Source organism: Podarcis gaigeae (assembly GCF_964106915.1).
Source record: "Podarcis gaigeae genome assembly, chromosome: Z".
Taxonomy (NCBI): Eukaryota; Metazoa; Chordata; class Lepidosauria; order Squamata; family Lacertidae; genus Podarcis; species Podarcis gaigeae.
In genome coordinates, this window is record NC_139691.1 from 48510781 (window position 1) to 48529253 (window position 18473).

The 18473-nt window shown below is 47.3% G+C and overlaps 1 long non-coding RNA gene across 3 annotated transcripts in view; it reads right to left on the bottom strand.

Annotated features, from left to right (window-relative positions):
* Nucleotides 1–1721: 1721 nt before the first annotated feature.
* Nucleotides 1722–18473, bottom strand: part of LOC310837032 — a 45011-nt gene continuing 28259 nt past the window's right edge. For 2 of the 3 annotated variants that reach the window (XR_014560350.1, XR_014560351.1), the window contains 2 exons: nucleotides 17443–17530; nucleotides 1722–3821 (listed from right to left, as the gene is read on the bottom strand). This is a non-coding gene — a long non-coding RNA (uncharacterized lncRNA). Of the gene's footprint in view, nucleotides 3822–11988; nucleotides 12070–17442; nucleotides 17531–18473 lie in introns of all 3 variants that reach the window. The other variant, XR_014560352.1, reaches the window with a different exon arrangement.

Genomic DNA, 18473 nt, shown 5'->3' on the forward strand with positions numbered 1-18473 from the left:
ACAGCTTCCGGGTCATGTGGCCAGCATGACTAAGCCATTTCTGGCAAACCAGAGCAGCGCACGGAAACACCGTTTATCTTCCCGCTGGAGCGGTACCTATTTATCTACTTGCACTTTGAGGTGCTTTCGAACTGCTAGGTTGGCAGGAGCAGGGACCGAGCAACGGGAGCTCACCCCATCGTGGGGATTCGAACCGCCAACCTTCTGATCAGGAAGTCCTAGGCTCTGTGGTTTAACCCACAGCGCCACCCGTGTCCCCCTCCATTGTTAGAGCAACAATAATGGTCACACACTTCACCACCCATGCATTCACATATACCAGGAGTGGAAAACTCCAGATGCTGCTGAACTACAACTCTTATCAACCCCAGAAAGCATGGCCAATGGCCAGGGATGAAGTGAGTTGTAGTTCAATCTAGCCCCCCCAGCCCCCCACCAGCTCACTCAGCCCTGCAGCACCCAGAGACCAGCAGCTTCCTCCACAGAGGTAGCACCAGCTTCCCTTTGCAGAGATGGGGGAGCAGCCTCTCTTGGTACCAGCCAGCAAGGGGAGGTGGGCCAGGGCAGAACTCCCAACAGGCTGCAACAAATGGGCAATAGCTCGGCAAACTACCTGAGTGCCAGCCACAGCTCCCTTGAGCACTGAGCACAGAGGATTGGTAGGAAGTGGACATCTTACTAAAGACTGTGTGGAGGGTGCCCTTGCAACCAACCATTGCCCAAATCTGCTCCTCACATGAATGCTGGGAGATTTGGGGGTGGTGTTATATTTATTATTACTACTTTCTTTCTTTTTTCGAAATTTTAAGCGCCTAAGAATTTTGTGCCCAGGAAAATTGCCCCGTGACCCTACTCACACAATGCCACTGTATTTCCCCCAAACCACAACCAGGACAGATTTCTGTCGGTTAAGGGGCTTGCAGTTGCTTCTCCTGATTCTCTTCTATGTGCAAAGCTGCCTTAGTTCAAAGGTTCCTCACCTGTGATGTTGCGGGTGATGGTGACGTTGGAAAAATGATCCCCTTTGAGCCACCCCCCACTGGCAGCCTCTTATAGGCCATGCTGCCACAATGAAAACACAACCCCGGGAACTCAGGTATGATAGCTACATTGCCAGCCCCCAACAAGGATTGACCTCAGGCTGCGAGAAGACTATCTAGGAGCCCCCAACCTGGCTCTGATATACCCACACAGCATAACAGCATAACCCTGTGTCAGTGGGGATAAACACTATCCCCATAACTTAGGCGTGTCCAGTTCATGACCTCCCATGTTCTGTCAGCCAAAGAGTGGAATCAAACTGCAGGCTGTTGTAAAATTGATCTGAAATATGTTATGTACCCTATTCTACTCCCAGGGTACATAAGTAGCCTCACAATAAGATGAATTCCACTGAACGCTTTAAACATTCTTCAGAAGCTTTTGTCATAGAACACAAGTGCGGGCCTTTTGAGGGAAAGTTTCCATAAAAGGAGGAGAGCTTTCTAAAACATATGGGGCATGTAACCTCTACATGGTCAAAAAACAGAGGAAAGGTTAGATAGGAAAGAGTTGCATCCCTTGAAGTCAGTCCTGAATATTTTTAGGAGAATGGCTGCTGTAGGTCGAGAGGCTTTTATCTCAGTCTCAAGACACAACAAAATCAGGAAGAAGCACAAAAATAATACAGTACAGGAATAACACAAGACACAAGCAGATAGATATACCATCACCGCTTCTGATTCAACTTCAGTTGAGTTCATTTTAATTTAATATAACTTAATTCATCCTATATCATTTATACCCCACTTGATTGTCAAAAAAATTAAAGCAAGTTTACAAAAACACCTCATGTCATGTAATGTCACTTCATGTTTAATGAAGCAGTGAAATACAGGCACACATTTCAAAATATTGCCATGACCATTAAACTCCGCAGTAAGCAAAAGGCTTTCCACACCCTGCAGGCTTCCACATGTCTTCCAAAGGCCCCTAACCAGAATGCTTTACGGAGGCGTGGGGAAGAGTACAGTGAAGGCAGCTGCCTGGGTCCCTAGGCAGGGAGTCCCAAAGTCTTAGTGCTGTTGCACTAAAATATAGATTTCTTGCAAGGGTGGAATGAGTCTTACGTGGCAGCTGTAACAGTCCCAGTTGTGCAGGTTGAGTAGGCACACAGGGCGTAAGGCAATCCCTCAAGTGTAGAAGATGCCAAGCCACTATACAAGGGGCTTGAAATACCTGCAGCACCACAGTTGCATCTGCTCCACAGGTGTCTCTAAAGTAAGGTTACCAGATTTTTTCAATGACTCCGGGGACACTTTTCAACTTCCTACTAAATAGATGGATTTTGTCAGGGGACTGATTTGTAAATCCGGGAACTGTCCCCGGGAAATGGGGACTCTGGTAACCTTACTCTAAAGCCCCCTCACCTGTGCTATCTATATATCACAAATGACTAAGCATCAACAAAGCCTGCACACTCTCTCCATCCCTAGAAGTCATATTTCACCATCTCTTTTCTAAAAAAAATGGGTCTAAATCTCAGTCTTCCTCTACTCTGGTCAAGGGTCTGAACATTTTGGACCACGTCTTTACAATGACTTGGGTGGAGGAATGGAAGGGGGTGTTCAATAAATTTGCAGTGACACCAACCTGTGGCTAATGCTGCAGAAGAAAGCATTCCATGTGGTCTTAACAGATTGGAGAACTAACAAAATGAATTTACAAAGCTTCTACACTTAGCCAGGAATAATAATGCACAAATATAGGATAGGGACACCTGGTTTGACAGCAGCACATGTGAAAAAAAATCTAGGGGTCTTCTTGGGCCTCAAGATTAACCTGAGTCCTGGAGGAGAGGATTGCTGAGGCTCTAGAGCAGGGGTGGCCAACTCCCAAGAGACTGCGATCTACTCACAGAGTTAAAAACTGGCAGTTTTTTTAGGAAGGAGGAAAGCCCCATTTTTAGAGGTTCAGGGCAATGTTGTTAAGCTTTTTTTTAGGGGAGTCAAAGTTGTTGAGCTTCTTTGGGGGGAGCCAGTGATCTACCACAGACGTCCAATGATCTACCAGTAGATCACGATCGGCCTGTTGGGCATGCCTGCTCTAGATATTATGACTAGGCTCTGCCTCCATTGTTGGAGGCAGTGGTGCCTCTGCATCCCAGTTGCTGGAAACTACAGGAGGAGAGAGTGGTCTTGTGTGTGAATCCTACTTGTTGGTTGGCCACTGTGAGAACAGGATGCTGGACTGAATGCTGACTGAATGGGCTACTGGCCTGATCCAGAAGACTCTTTGGATGTTCACTGCTGAGGATCTCATGAGAGATCTTCCACGGGAACTGGGATGAAGGAGGTTGCAAGACATTGGCCAGGGCAAATGTTTAGACATAGACTGGTGTAGACAGTGCTGGCCTGGATGGGCACCTCATCTGACCTGGTAATAAAGGATCTTCTGATGTTCCTCTGGGTGGAGATGGTCAAGAGATGGTTGCCACCTATGGATTCCCCACTTCTGGCACCACTTGTGTTTATGTTGAGCACCCAAGAGCTACAAGCTGCAGCTCAAAAATGACCAGAGCGTGGGCCAGGAAGAAGTCCAAGGACCTGTTGCTGGAAGCCACAGGAGTGGAGGTGCTCTTTTGCCCCAGACGTGGTTGTGAGCTTCTTTAGGCTAGGCTTAGGAAGTGCATGCAGGAACTGAGCAGGCAGAACAAAAAGTATTTTATTTATTGTGAAAGCAGTCAGAGGAAGGTGTGTGGTCCTTGCCTTCCAGCCTTTCAAGAGTCAGAGGAGTCTGCATCACTATTTTTCATCCAGGCACACTTCAAGGACACATTCCATCTAGGGAAAAACACGCAAGAAAGTTGTGTAGTCTCCAGAGAGTAAGGAGGGGCTGAGAGACGTTGGGGGGGCTGCATTGGGGTTTCTCCACACTTGGGCATGTGGAGAAGCAGAGGGTATTGTAGGGGACTGCTCTGGTCATTGTCATAATGTGTTTGTCTACAGTTGTGCATGGCCGTTGTTGCCTGAACAAGTCCCTGATTGGTGGGTTGTGGCAATATTACCAAGATTGCTTCATCTCTAAGATGGAGAAGGCAAGCCGAAGAAGGTTCTGCAGAAATAGTAATGCCAGTACTAATTTCATACCTGCCATTCCTTCCAAAGGAGCCAGGGGCAGCAATCACACAGGCAATAAAAGAATAAAAACACAGAAGAAAAAACTTGTGGACCTCCAGATGTTTCTGGACTCCAACTCCCATCAGCCCCTGCCAGCAAAGCCAATGGTCAGGGATAATGGGAGTTGTAGTTCAGCAACATCCGGAGGAGGTACAGGTTTTCCCCACCTGTATTTAAATACTTACAATCAGTTCCAACATATGCAGGCTAGAATAGATATCTACTTCAAGGGCTTACTGGAAGAAAGGGGTCTTCAGCAGGTGTTGAAAAGACAACAGGCACAGTGCCTGTCTATTATTTTAAGACAAAAAAAATTCCTTCCAGTAGCACCTTAAAGACCAACTAAGTCAGTTCTTGGTATGAGCTTTCGTGTGCATGCACACTTCTTCAGATTGAAGAAGTGTGCATGCACACGAAAGCTCATACCAAGAACTGACTTAGTTGGTCTTTAAAGTGCTACTGGAAGGAATTTTTTTTGTTTTGACTATGGCAGACCAACACGGCTACCTATCTGTAACTGGTATTATTTTAAGGAGAGGGAATTCCAAAAGGCAGGGACCCCCCCACTAAAGACTAAGCTCCTATATTGTGTGGAAGGGAGCCCGTGATCAGATGGTTTTAATTGAATCATTATTAACAGCATCACTATTGCATTATGTGAATATGGCTTTAAAAAAGGACTGCATAAACTCATGGAGGCAAAGACTACCATGAGCAGTGCTCCCAAACAGCAAATGATTGAAACCAGAGGAAAGGAGAGAGCTCTTGCACATGGGCGCTGCTTGCTGGCTTCCCACAGGCATCTGGGGGAAGCTGGACTGGATGAGCTACTGACAGGTTCTTCTCATGCTCTTTTGGGCCAATTGCAGCCCAAAATGTGGCATATAAATCAGATAAGCAATAAATAAATGGCCCTGTTTAATGCAGGGAATCAAGAGCTATGGAATCTCCAATAGTTGACTGGAAGGTGGCAAGGATTCCAGCATTAACAGGGCACCCATTTCTTCCTGCATTGATGAGCATCAGAATCCCTTCTAAGTCTACTGTTCTATGATTCTGAGAGTTCCCACACAGTGCAGAAATAGTTTACATTCCCTTTGTCCCAGGCATTGCATTGTTTTGGGTTTTCAAAGATACTAGGAATGTATAAGACCGCTTCTTATCTTCTTCGTCTTCTTTTTCTTTTACACAGGAAACAGCAAAACACTGGCACTGAATAATTTCCCAGACGGGAGCTGCCATGGCTCCTTCAAACTCCTGATAGCAAACTGATCAAGACCTGAACAAGTCAAAAGGTCTTTTTGTATTGCTTTTAAGTTGCATGATTTGGAAAGCTAAGTTTAGTAAACAAGGCAAGTTTTCAGCTAACCTCACCATATGAAGGACTCCACTTAGCCATCTCTCCCCCCCACCCCACCTCTTCTGCAAAAGAGTTGAAGCAACCACTTTTGAAGTGCATTTTGAACTTTTTCTCCCTATCTTTCTGAGTATTTATTGCATCAGCATACTGTGCTAGCAGTCAGAGGAAGGTTTTGGTCCCTCTCTCCCAACACTAGAGCTGGGAAGCTGAATATGAGAAGATCCAGCCCTTCTTCACACAGCACAGAGTTCAACTCTGGGACTTGGATGGCTTCCAAAGAGGATTCAGTAGATAGCCATTGCAGAGAGGGCTTTCAATGGCTCCTGGCCACAATAGCTATGCTCTGCCTCCCCAGTTGGAGGTCTTCTGAATACCAGTTGCTGGAAACCACAGGGGAAGAGGGGTCTCCTGTGCTGTAATACTGCCTGGGGGCTTCCGCCCTCTGGGTGCCTGATCAGCCACTGAGAGGATGAGAGGCTGAACTACATGGGCCATTGGCATGACCCAGCTGCATGGCTCTTCCTGTGTTCTTTAAAAAAAAACGTACTTGTAATTTTACATTACATAGGTTCACATTCAAATTAATATTACCATACAATAGTCATCAACTTCCCTCCCCCCATTCCATGGTTCGTTTTAGTTTTCCGTTATGACTGCATATGCTAATTAAATAATAATAATTTCCCCCATTATATCTTCACTTAATTTAAACTGCTGGATTTATTCTAACCTTGCTAACATTTTCATCAGTTTCCAATGATTCTACAAACATTTTCCAATCTTCCTTAAAGGCTCTTCCCATGTTCTGAGGCACAGGGCTGCCCTGCCACAGCAGGAAGTTGATGCCACTGTCGCCTGCAACCCTTTGCTTGTCTTGCTGGCAAATCAAGCTGAGTAAGACCGAGGCTTCCTTCTGTGGGCATGGTAGGTGCAGCCACCATCTGCCCCACAACAGGACTCTGAGCCATCTGAGTCTCAACTGAGCATCTCCAAACCTTCTCCCAATGCAGGTTCCAACCCTAGCCCTGGTTTCTCACACTTAGTTGGCCGCAGTGAGAACAGGATGCTGGACTCAATGGGCCACCAACCACCAACCTCCATTTCTTCTTTTCTTTACATATAAATTCCAGCTTTCAAATTTGCTATACGTACATTTCTCTTTAAACTTTGGCTTCCCGCCTTTCCCTCCCTGCTGCTCTTAATCCCATCCCTTTTACATATTGCATTCTGATAAACGTTTCAGCTAAGACATATTATTCTATTTCAAATATTATCATTTTAAATCCTGCACACAGTTTCAACTGATTATGATATTATGATATTATGATTATTGCCAAATAGATCATTGCCAGAAACAAAAACCTTTGATAATTTCAAGCAGCTTGCTTGGAGCAAATGTGAGCTATATTCTCTGCATGTTCTTTTAACAGAGATGTAGTTTATTTTAATCTTTTTCTACTGGCCTAATGTCTATCACTTAAAATTATGGTTGCATTTTTATGTAGAAAAGCAGTTACTAGTAAATTATCAGTGAATATCTTGAGCATAATTACTCTGACCTTGGTGGATTTAAAGTGACTTTCTCACACTATCATCGGTTGCATTTTTGTTCTAAAAATATGTAAAGCATATAGCAGAAAGTGGCGAAATAATGTGGTCAGTTCTGTCAAGCACTCAACATTTAATGCAAAACTAGCTGCAACTTTCAAAATAATCCAGATTTACTTTAATAATAATAATAATAATAATAATTTTTTATTTATACCCCGCCCTCCCCAGCCAAGGCCGGGCTCAGAGCGGCTTACAAGCAATAATAAAAACAAGATGAATGATTACAAACTTAAAAACAAAAATAAAACACAACAATTAAAATAATGGAACATTAAAATATTAAAATATTAAAATGTAGCCTCATTGCAGGAGGAGAAGGAAAAGAAGGGGGAAAAAGAGAGAGGGGGGGAGGGAGGGAATCAAATTGGCTCCAAGCCAAAGGCCAGGCGGAACAACTCTGTCTTACAGGCCCTGCGGAAAGAGATCAGATCCTGCAGGGCCCTGGTCTCATGAGGCAGAGCGTTCCACCAGGCCGGAGCCAGAGTTGAAAAGGCCCTGGCTCTGGTCGAAGCCAATCTAACTTCCTTAGGGCCCGGGACCACTAGGGTGTTGTTATTTATGGACCTTGAGGCTCTCCGTGGGGCATACCAGGAGAGGCGGTCCCGGAGGTACGAGGGTCCTAGGCCGTGAAGGGCTTTAAAGGTCAAGAGCAGCACCTTAAATCTGACCCTGTACTCCACCGGGAGCCAGTGCAGCTTGAAAAGCACTGGGTGAATATGCTCCCATGGCAGAGACCCCGTGAGGAGCCTCGCTGCAGCATTCTGTACCCGCTGGAGTTTCTGGGACAGTTTCAAGGGCAGCCCCGCGTAGAGCGAATTACAGTAGTCAAGCCTGGAGGTGACTGTCACATGGATCACTGTAGCCAGGTCAGGGTGGGAAAGGTAAGGGACCAACTGCTTGATGCGGCGAAGGTGGAAAAATGTCGCCTTGGCTGTTGCTGTAACCTGCGCCTCCATGGAAAGGGAGGCGTCAAGGATTACACCCAAACTCTTAACGGAAGGCAATGGCACTAATTGGGCCCCCGCAAGAGAAGGGAGTTGGTCCCTCATCCCCATGCCATCCCGACCTAGCCATAGGACCTCTGTCTTCGAAGGATTTAGTTTCAATCGGCTCCCACGAAACCATCCAGCCACAGCTTCCAAGCATCTGGTCAGTGTGTTCGGGGCCGAGTCAGTGTGGCCATCCATCAGCAGATAGAGCTGAGTGTCATCAGCATATTGGTGACAGCCCAGCCCAAAGCTCCGGATAATCTGGGCAAGGGGGCGCATAAAGATGTTAAAAAGCATCGGGGAGAGAATTGCGCCCTGCGGCACTCCACACACCAAGGAGTGGCGCGACGACATTTCCCTCCCTAGTGCCACCCTCTGTCCCCGACCAGAGATAAAAGAGCACAACCAGTTACGGGCTATGCCCTGTATCCCCACGTCTGCGAGGCGGTGGTCCAGAAGATCATGATCGACCATGTCAAAGGCTGCTGACAAATCTAAAAGGATCAGCAGTCCTGACCCGCCTCGATCCAGTTGTCTACGGAGATCGTCTGTTAAGGCAACCAGAGCCGTCTCCGTCCCAAAACCAGGACGGAAACCGGACTGAAATGGATCTAATGCCGATGTTTCCTCCAGAAACCTACCAAGCTGCTCAGCAACCGCTCTCTCAATTACCTTACCCAGGTATGGAAGATTTGAAACTTCAGTTCCCCTGGGAATGTCCCCGTGTCAAGGGACAAATTGATAATTTCAACCAGAGGGGTCCGCGCAACATCTGGACACTCCCTAATCAGCCAAGACGGGCACTTTGAAAACCACCTTCAGTTTCTGTTAGGGAAAAAAGTGGGATGATGATGATAATGATAATAATAATGATAAATGGACAGGCTGCTTGGACGAGTGAAACCACCTGTCTTCTTTATTCTTGTCCATCCTGGCTGATAAAAGCAAGACGGGAAGGGCTGAGTGATGGGTTCTGCGGGGTGGTGAATGCTTCCCAGGCCCACTGAAAGAGGTGGTCATTAAACCGCTTCTTTAAAAAACATCTTTAGACCCGGCCGATATGGCCAACTATCACCTAGTCTCAAATCTTCCATTCTTGAACAAGGTGATAGAGCGAGTGGTTGCTGAACAACTCCAGGCACGCCTGGAAGAAGCAGACCATTTGGATCCCTTCCAGTCGGGATTCAGGCCTCATCATGGGACCGAAACTGCCTTGGTCGCGCTGGTCGATGATCTCCAGTGGGCTACAGACAAAGGTGAGAGCTTTTTCCTAGTTCTGCTGGATCTCTCAACCGCTTTTGATACCATCAACCATAACAACCTTGTGGACCATCTTGAGGGGCTGGGAGCTGGGGGCACTGTTATTCAGTGGTTCCGCTCCTTTCTACTGGGCCATGTTCAGAAAGTGGTAGTAGGGGATGAGTGTTCAGACCCCTAGGCCCTCACTTGTGGGATGCCTCAGGGTTCTGTCCTCTCCCCCATGCTTTTTAACATCTACATGCAGCTGCTGGGAGAGATAATCAGGGGGTTTGGGCTGGGTGTTCATCAGTATGCGGATGATACTCAGCTCTACCTCTCTTTCAAATCAGAACCAGTGAAGGCGGTGAAGGTGCTGTGTGAGTGCCTGAAGGCGATTGGAGGATGGATGGCAGCTAACGGATTGAGGTTGAATCCTGATAAGACAGAAGTACTGTTGGGGGACAGGGGGGCAGGCTGGTGTGGAGGACTCCCTGGTCCTGAAGGGGGTAACTGTGTCCCTGAAGGACCAGGTGCGCAGCCTGGGAGTCATTTTGGACTCACAGCTGTCCATGGAGGCGCAGGTCAAAGCTGTGTCCAGGGCAGCTGTTTATCAGCTCCATCTGCTATGCAGGCTGAGACCCTACCTGCCCGCAGTCTGCCTTGCCAGAGTGGTGCATGCTCTAGTTATCTCCCGCTTGGACTACTGCAATGTGCTCTACATAGGGCTACCTTTGAAGGTGACTCAGAAACTGCAATTAATCCAGAATGCAGCAGCTAGACTGGTGACTGGGTGTAGCTGCCGAGACTATATAACACCGGTCCTGAAAGCTCTTCATTGGCTCCTAGTATGTTTCTGAGCACAATTCAAAGTGTTGTTGCTGACCTTTAAAGCCCTAAACGGCTTGAGTCCTATATCATCAACTTTTCCCTTTTCTTGTGCGGAATGCTATTTGGAATAAGGGAATTTCCCTTAAAAAAAGAGAAATGTTGACAGCTATGTCCTGTATACCTGAAGGAGCGTCTCCACCCCCATCACCCAGCCCGGACACTGAGGTCCAGCGCTGAGGGCCTTCTGGCGGTTCCCTCACTATGAGAAGTGAGGTTACAGGGAACCAGGCAGAGGGCCTTCTCAGTAGCGGCGCCTCCCCTGTGGAATGCCCTCCCAGCAGATGTCAAGGCAGTAAACAACTATTTTACTTTTAAAAGACAACTGACGGTGGCCCTCTTTAGGGAAGTTTTTAATGTCTGACACTGTATTGTTTTTAATATTCAGTTGGAAGCCACCTAGAGTGGCTGGGGAAACCCAGCCAGATGGGCGAGGTATAATGGGCTTGCATTCTTCCACAAATAGTCCGCCATGTTAATTTCTTATTTTTGCGGTTAGGTTTCACCAGTTCCACATAGTCCATTAGCTTCAAAATCCATTCTTCTTTCGTCTGCGTTTTCTCTTCTTTCCTTTCCAAGTGAATTTTTATTGTTTTCCTTGCATATTCTTTTCCAACAAATTGTAATAAATTAATAATAATAATAATAATAATAATAATAATAATAATAATAATAATAATAAATATGTAATAAATTGCATATTCTTTCCCAACAAATTGTAATTTTCTCTTCTTTCCAGTTCTGAGCGTACAAAATTCTAGCTGCTGTTGTTGCAAAGGTAAGTTAATCATTTTTGGGGACCTTATTATCCCTAAAAGAAAGGCCTCAGGGCTCTGGGTATTTACCACTTGGCACCACCCTCAATTTTCATCCACCCCCTACCATTTTTGCCAAGATACAGCATCCCTATCTTTGTCACCTGCACTGTCCTGATCTTAAAGCCCAGTGACAATCTGGACTCAGGGGCTGCAGTCTCCAGCCAAGGATCCAGATCAGGTTCGGAGCCCTCAGAAGAAGCTCCTGTATCACCTGATCCCGTAGGTCAGAGGCAGGACCCTGGCAGGTACCTTCCCCTGAGCCTGTGGAACCACCAGTCCAGGCAGGAGAAGGAGTGCCTACATCAGGCTACAGGGCTGCTAGCTCTTTAAGGTTCCAAGTTATCCCCAAGGAGGCAGAGCCTGGGAAAGGAGAGAGTGCAGGCGGAAGATGGCGCTGCCTCTCCTTCACCTTCACAGCTTATATGCTCCAAAAGTCAAAAGTCTTTTGTGTCTCCCTTAAGTCTTGGAATACATCAACTGGGTCACAAGGAGGAGGTACCGTAGAAATTTCCAGACCTTGTTTGCTAAATCAAAGGAAATAAGAGAATTTCCAAGCAGATGCTTGGAACATGGAAGGAAGTGCACTCCTTTTTTCACATCAAAGAACCCACAGAAGAGAGAAATTCTCATCAGAGAATATCCCAATACCTGTAGCTCATGAGTTGGGGTTCTGCCTTATGCTTCTGAGTACAGTACTTTCAAAGTACATTCCCCCCCTCCTCAATTTCTGGACACTGTGGTTTGTTAAAGGCTGCTGGGAATCCTAGTGAACTACAATTCACTAGGATTCCTAGGATTCCCACTGGGATTCGGGGGCAAGGAATGTACTTTGAATGTGCTTTGCAGTTATAGTGTCAACAAAGCCTCATGGAACAATTTTAACAAAGTACAGTTTCTCATTTAAATGTCAAATAAATGTTCTCACTCACCACAGTTAACAGCCATTCTTGGTTTATATGTCAGTGTATTCCTATTGCAGATTCCAACAGCGGCTTTTGAGACACGGAGTGCTGGACAGCATAGAAGTGACAGGTATCATGGTAGAAGGAAGTATAATCATTTCATTTATTAGTTGCCTGTCACCCGAAGCTCTGCATGTGACTTACAGCAAATATAGAAAAGCAATGTGGTTGTGGGTGTGTGCCAAATGCTTCTGTGTCTACTTTCATCCATTTCAATGTAAATTGGTCCTAGAAGCTGTCAGCACGTGACAGAGGCCACAAGCCAGGAATAGCTTCGACTGGCTGGCTAAACCAGGGGAGGGTAGCCAATGGGTCTCAAACCCTTGGTGAGTTAGGAACTTCACCTGCATGCAAAGACAGGCTCCGGAGGATGGAGCAGATGGGACCAATAATGGGTCCAGCAGTTATGGAGGCGGTTCCTGCATGTGCTGGAGTGGGAATTGAGGGGCAGGTGGGGTTTGTCCACCTGGGAAGGGAGCCCATCTGGGAAAAGGAAAACTATGATCCTAAACCTCCTCTGTCTTGTGGGATATCTTCAGAAGAAGGAAATGCCAAGGAGTAAACCCTACACAATGCAGAGTGGAGTCCATAAGGCAGTTGGCTGTCACCTTGTGTGCCTCCTTCCTACAACTCCTGCAGCCACGCTGGTGCCTAATGCATTGCTCTGCTTTCCTCTGGACCCCATCAGCGAGGCCGAGAGGGGGGTCCTGTCGTCTGGACAGCCCAAGACCACCAGACACACTGCCCAGGCTTATGCCCTGGGGAGGTCACTTCACTGCTGCTAGCCCAGCAGTTTGGCTTCAGCCCCCAAGGCACATGCCATGGTCTCTTGAGACAGAGGGATGACCACAACAGCCGTTTCTCCTTTTTAAATTCACATTTTAGCTGGTTGGCTTAAAGCATCATAATATTTTTCACTTTTTTGACTGCCCTTTTGGGAAATCCAGTACATAGCAAATAATGCATTTCCAAAATTAATTTCCTAAAGAGTTACATGTGCGCAGAGAAACAAATCCCCACAATGAACCAAGGTTTCCTGGCTTAGATCCCGTGGACTTCACAGCAAACCCAGCCTTAAGGATTTGTATGCCTACTTCCCCTCTTGCCCATGTGCCCAGTGGAAAAATGGGGAATCTTTGGCAGAAGAAGTGGCAGAGCACCAAAGAGACATATTGGGGTCTGGGCAGGCTCTCCGCCAGTAGCAAGGAATGGCTTGTGCATCACCATGGAAAGTCCAAGCCTTATAGTGATTGATGCATCTACGGGGGCGGCTGGGGTTGGGGGACACCAGTGGGCAGCTTCTGAGAAGGCAGCAAAGATAGCAGCATGAGCATGAACAACAGCAGATCCCTTGGCTACAAGGGAGTAAACACACACAAGTTCAGCAAGGCAGGGGGAGCGATGTCTGGGAGTAGGAGGGCTGTTTGCTCCCTGAACTTCACTCTTATCGGAGCTATGAAAGATCCAATGTACAATTTAATCAGAACAGTTCATGTCCATATCATTGCCTTTCACTAGAGCAGGTCTTCCCACACTTGGGTCTCCAGCTCTTTCTGAACCATAACTCTCATCACCCCCACCTAGCAGCAGTAAGGGATGATGGTAATTGTAGTCCAAAAACAGCTAGAAACCCAGTTGTATTCCTAACACAGGCACTTTAAACATTTCTGGCTGCTCTTCTGTGCAAATATATCTAAAAAACTGCATTTAAAACAGAATTCATTTTTAGCATTGCCTGATGGATTTTCTTTTGGGGTCTGGGGTACAGCAGCTCTCCACCCAGGAATGCCCAGGAAGGGCTAGTGCCTTCTCATGGGAAGCGCAAGCATTTTAATGAACGACAGACATATGGGGGACCAGAGGATAGTTTCTAACAAGACAGCGATGAAAGGGGCATGAGCAACAGGCATCCATTGGAGAAGATGTGCTAAGTTTGCTGGACTATTACCTGCACTATCAGTTATTTGATCAGCAGAGTTCAGGTCCGCAATATCACTTTTCACCAGTGTATGCAATAGGAAAATTGTCTCGCTAACACCACCATGGCAAACTGCAGCAGTGTAGGCGCTCCCTCAGCCACCTCACCCAATGCCTCACTCTGAAGAAGGATCCCTTGGCCCCTGGTGCCTGGCAAGGCTGGAAGACCAACAGCAGGTGGTGCCAGAGCCATGGACAGACAGAGTGTCTCATTCTAATTTTGTCCCATCATTCTCCCTGCTCAGTTCTACAAGGGCAGAATTGGGACTAAGTAGGAGAAGGCAGCTGACATCCAGAGTTGTTGCTTGTCCCAGCTTCAGGCAGGAAAGCAAGCAGGCAGGGGTTGGCACTGGGCAGAGAGAGTATGCAGGGCAGGGCTTCATACACCCAAATGGCTGCGCTTCCACTGCCCTTGGTCCTTCCTCAGGGAGGAGAGGGTGGCAGGGAGTCTCACTCAGTCGGTGAGCTGACGGGGACAGCAGTAGGGTGGGCAGTCAATAAGGCAAGTGGTACTGTACCCCAATACACCTTTCATGTATTATCTTGAGAAGAGTTGGGGGATGTGGGCCCTGTGGTACATACTTCCACTTATGGTGGGAGCGTCCACTAGTAAAAGTTCCTGGTCTAGAGCTTTTGAATAAGCCTATAAAATTATTAAAGAACCTGTTCTAAATAAAGGTAAAGGGACCCCTGACCATTAGGTCCAGTCATGACCGACTCTGGGGTTGCGGTGCTCATCTCTCTCGAGGGAGCCGGCGTACAGCTTCCAGGTTATGTGGCCAGTATGACTAAGCCGCTTCTGGCAAACCGGAGCAGCGCACGGAAACGCCGTTTACTTTCCCACCAGAGCAGTACCTATTTATCTACTTGCACTTTGACGTGCTTTTGAACTGCTAGGTTGGCAGGAGCAGGGACTGAGCAACGGGAGCTCACCCCGTAGCGGGGATTCGAACCGCCGACCTTCTAATCGGCAAGTCCTAGGCTCTGTGGTTTAACCCACAGCACCACCTGCGTCCCTCAAAAAAAACCTGTTCAGTTCACCCCCAAACTGGTACTGCTTCTCCCTGCCCCCCCCCCAAAACCATTTGGAGACACTTTTATTTATTGGGTATTTGCTGCCACTCTTGACAAACACAAGGGCTGTACAATATGCTTATAACGTCCACCCATTTTATTATATTGTTATAGCTTGTATTTTACTTCTAATGACAATTAGAGGATAGATGGCAGCTAACAGATTGAGGTTGAATCCTGACAAGACAGAAATACTGTTTTTGGGGGACAGGAGGCAGGTGGGTGTGGAGGACTCCCTGGTTCTGAATGGGGTAACTGTGCCCCTGAAGGACCAGGAGTCCTGGGAGTCATTTTGGACTCATAGCTGCCAATGGATGCGTAGGTCAATTCTGTGTCCAGGGCAGCTGTTTACCAGCTTCATCTGGTACGCAGAATGAGACCCTACCTGCCCGCAGACTGTCTCGCCAGAGTGGTGCATGCTCTGGTCATCTCCTGCTTGGACTACTGCCATGTGGGGCTACCTTTGAAGGTGACTCACAAACTATCACTGGTCCAGAATGCATCAGCTAGACTGGTGACAAGGGGCAACCACCAGGACCGTATAACATTGGTACCAGAAGAACTGCATTGTTAGTGCTATATAGTGGTACCTTGGGATGCGAACGGGATCTGTTCTGGAAACCCGTTCGCATCCTGAACACAACATAAGATGCAACGGTGTGTCTGCACATGCGTGTGTCATGTTTTGGCTCCTTTGCGTATGCACATGACATCATTTTGTGCGTTTGTGCATGTGCGAGTGGCAAAACCCAGAAGTAACGTGTTCCATTACTTCTGGGTTCCCGCGGAGCGCAACTTGTACGCGCTCAACCTGAAGCACTTTCAACCCAAGGTATGACTGTATAGGGAAGTTTGCAATGTTTGATGTTTCGCTGTGCTTTTATAATTTGTTGGAAGCTGCCCAGAGTGGCTGGGGCAACCCAGTCAGCTGGGTTGGGTACAAATAATAAAATTATTTGGGTGAACTTGAAAGCTTTCACCCTATTTTGTGCCATTTTTGTTGGCCTATGGCAGGTAAAGGAGGAACCTCTTAAATTATATCATGTGAGCATTGCACCCCTGAACGTCCCTTGCGTTCCCAGGCATCCCTATCTGATGCAACATCTTAAACTGTAAATAATAAGAACCGACAAGTTCCATTTTTCATCAAATCACTGGTGCCATCTGCAGGGGGGCCTGGGCACCCACAAAATTTTCACTGTGGGTGCCCGGCCTCCTCCTGCTGCCACCTGCTGCCTTACCTCCAGCTCTCCGGCCCTGCAGTGGCAACTGGATTGGGCCTCTGTCTTCACCACGGGGCCTTTGTTGGGGCCTGCTGCAGCTGCGGATGTGCACCCAACTTCACCGCCCCACCCCTGCCATAACCCTGGAAGCATCATCTGAGGCCTAAGTCAGCGCGTCTGGGTCAAATCAGGCTACAACTTTATTGACTTTATCGGCTGTAAGAGGTTCGGCATAGACATTGGGTAGACCACACTTCTTCCAGCCCACCTGCTGCAAGTACTTAATATGGGGTCACCAGGAGGGAGTTCTTGACCTACATCAGGAAGTAGCTGCCCCTCTGGATTGCACTTAGGAAATGCTGTGGACCTAGCCCATGCCTGGGCATCCAGACAGAAGCATCACTGCTGGATCCTTTTAATGGGATACCTCATTTTCTGGAGGGGCAAGCAGAGGCTACAACTTCCACTTGGTCCAAGACTATGCCTACCCAATGCCTAAACTGCCAAAGTAGTGACAATGCCTACAAGGATGGAGAAAACCAGATGGCAGCAGCCAATTAGGCAAATGCGAAAATTCCAACCTGCTGCCAAATATGGTGATGGCCAATATCCCTGGCAAGGCCATTCAATGCAACACACAACAGAAAAATAGGGAGGGAGGGTCATCCAGCAAAGGAGTGGCTGCCAAGGTCAGCCAAAGGCCCCATATAAATCACCTAGGAGGGGACTTGAGAAAAGCCAACAGGCCTTGTTGGGTCCACCCCCCAGGAGTGGACCACTCCAATCCTGATCTCGATTGGCCAATTGTGTGAGCAGGATGAATCCAGTTCCCAGGTAGCAAGCTCAGTCCAGGGACATCCTTTCCTGCCTGGGAAGTGTCCCAGGAAGTGGGGCCTCTGCTGCCAGAATCATGACAGCCCGCAACAGCCCCCACCTAAGAAGGTGAGTGGACTTGGAGAAATATCGCCAGAGGTGGATTTTGGGGAGCCAATCGGTTTGGTTGCACTGTGCACAGAGCTGCAGGGTCTCCACAACTATTATTTGGAATTGAGCGCAGGAATCGGGATGTGAAGTTTGGCACCGCACAGGGTGTCACTGAAATTTGAGACCCCATGGTCTGCCCCTGCTCGCTCACACACATACATACTGAGTGCAGAAATCTCCTGAGGTTCTGTCACTTAAGAGCACACTGATGGGGAACTTCACGTTTGAAGGCTTCCTTGTGTCAAAATCTCCTGTGTGCAAAAAATATAAATAGCATCTCAGGCAAGGAGAAAGCTATGCTAGATAAATCTGTCTATGAATATTGAGCTTCCTCCATGTGGTATCCTTTGATCAGCCAAGGTGCAGCTTATTCATCACCAGCCCTGGCAGTGCCCTAACCTTTAATCCAATCCACATTCTTTAGGGTTTCTGGACTTACAACATGGTTCACAAAAACTTTCCAATAATGTAAATCTTTGTGCACATTGCACAAGTTGTTTGAGAATGGGAGTTTCACTGCCTGGAATTCTACCTGCTTCCTAGAATGCCCTCATAGGAAACATGAGGCTTATTCCCTATTCCAACATTGTCCTCACCTCTGTGCATAGATTCTAACTTTATGACTGACCTGAGAATTAATGTACAGTGGTATCTCAAGTTACAGACACTTCAGATTACAGACTCCGCTAACCCAGAAATAGTACCTCGGGTTAAGAACTTTGCTTCAGGATGAGAACAGAAATCGTGCAGCAGTGGCACGGCAGCAGCAGGAGGCCCCATTAGCTAAAATGGTGCTTCAGGTTAAGAACAGTTTCAGGTTAAGAACGGACCTCCAGAACGAATTAAGTTCTTAACCCGAGGTACCACTGTATTGTTCTTCTAAGGGAAGAACATCTGTGGGATGATATTTTAACTCTTTTTAGCCACGCTGGGTGGTACCTAAACTCAAGAAACATGGGAAATAAATCTTTGTATGAATAATAGACCATACAATTCTATAGCAAGCTGTTCCCACAGCGGTCAACCAGATCCCTCTGGGAAGTCCACAAGCAGGACTTCCCCTGTTTTTAGTACTGTACCTAGCAACTGGCATTCAGAGGCAGACCTCCCTGAACACAGAGGCTAATAGCTAATAACCTATCTTCCTCCACAATTGTGTCCAGTGCCCTTCTAAAGACATCTAAACCAGTGGCC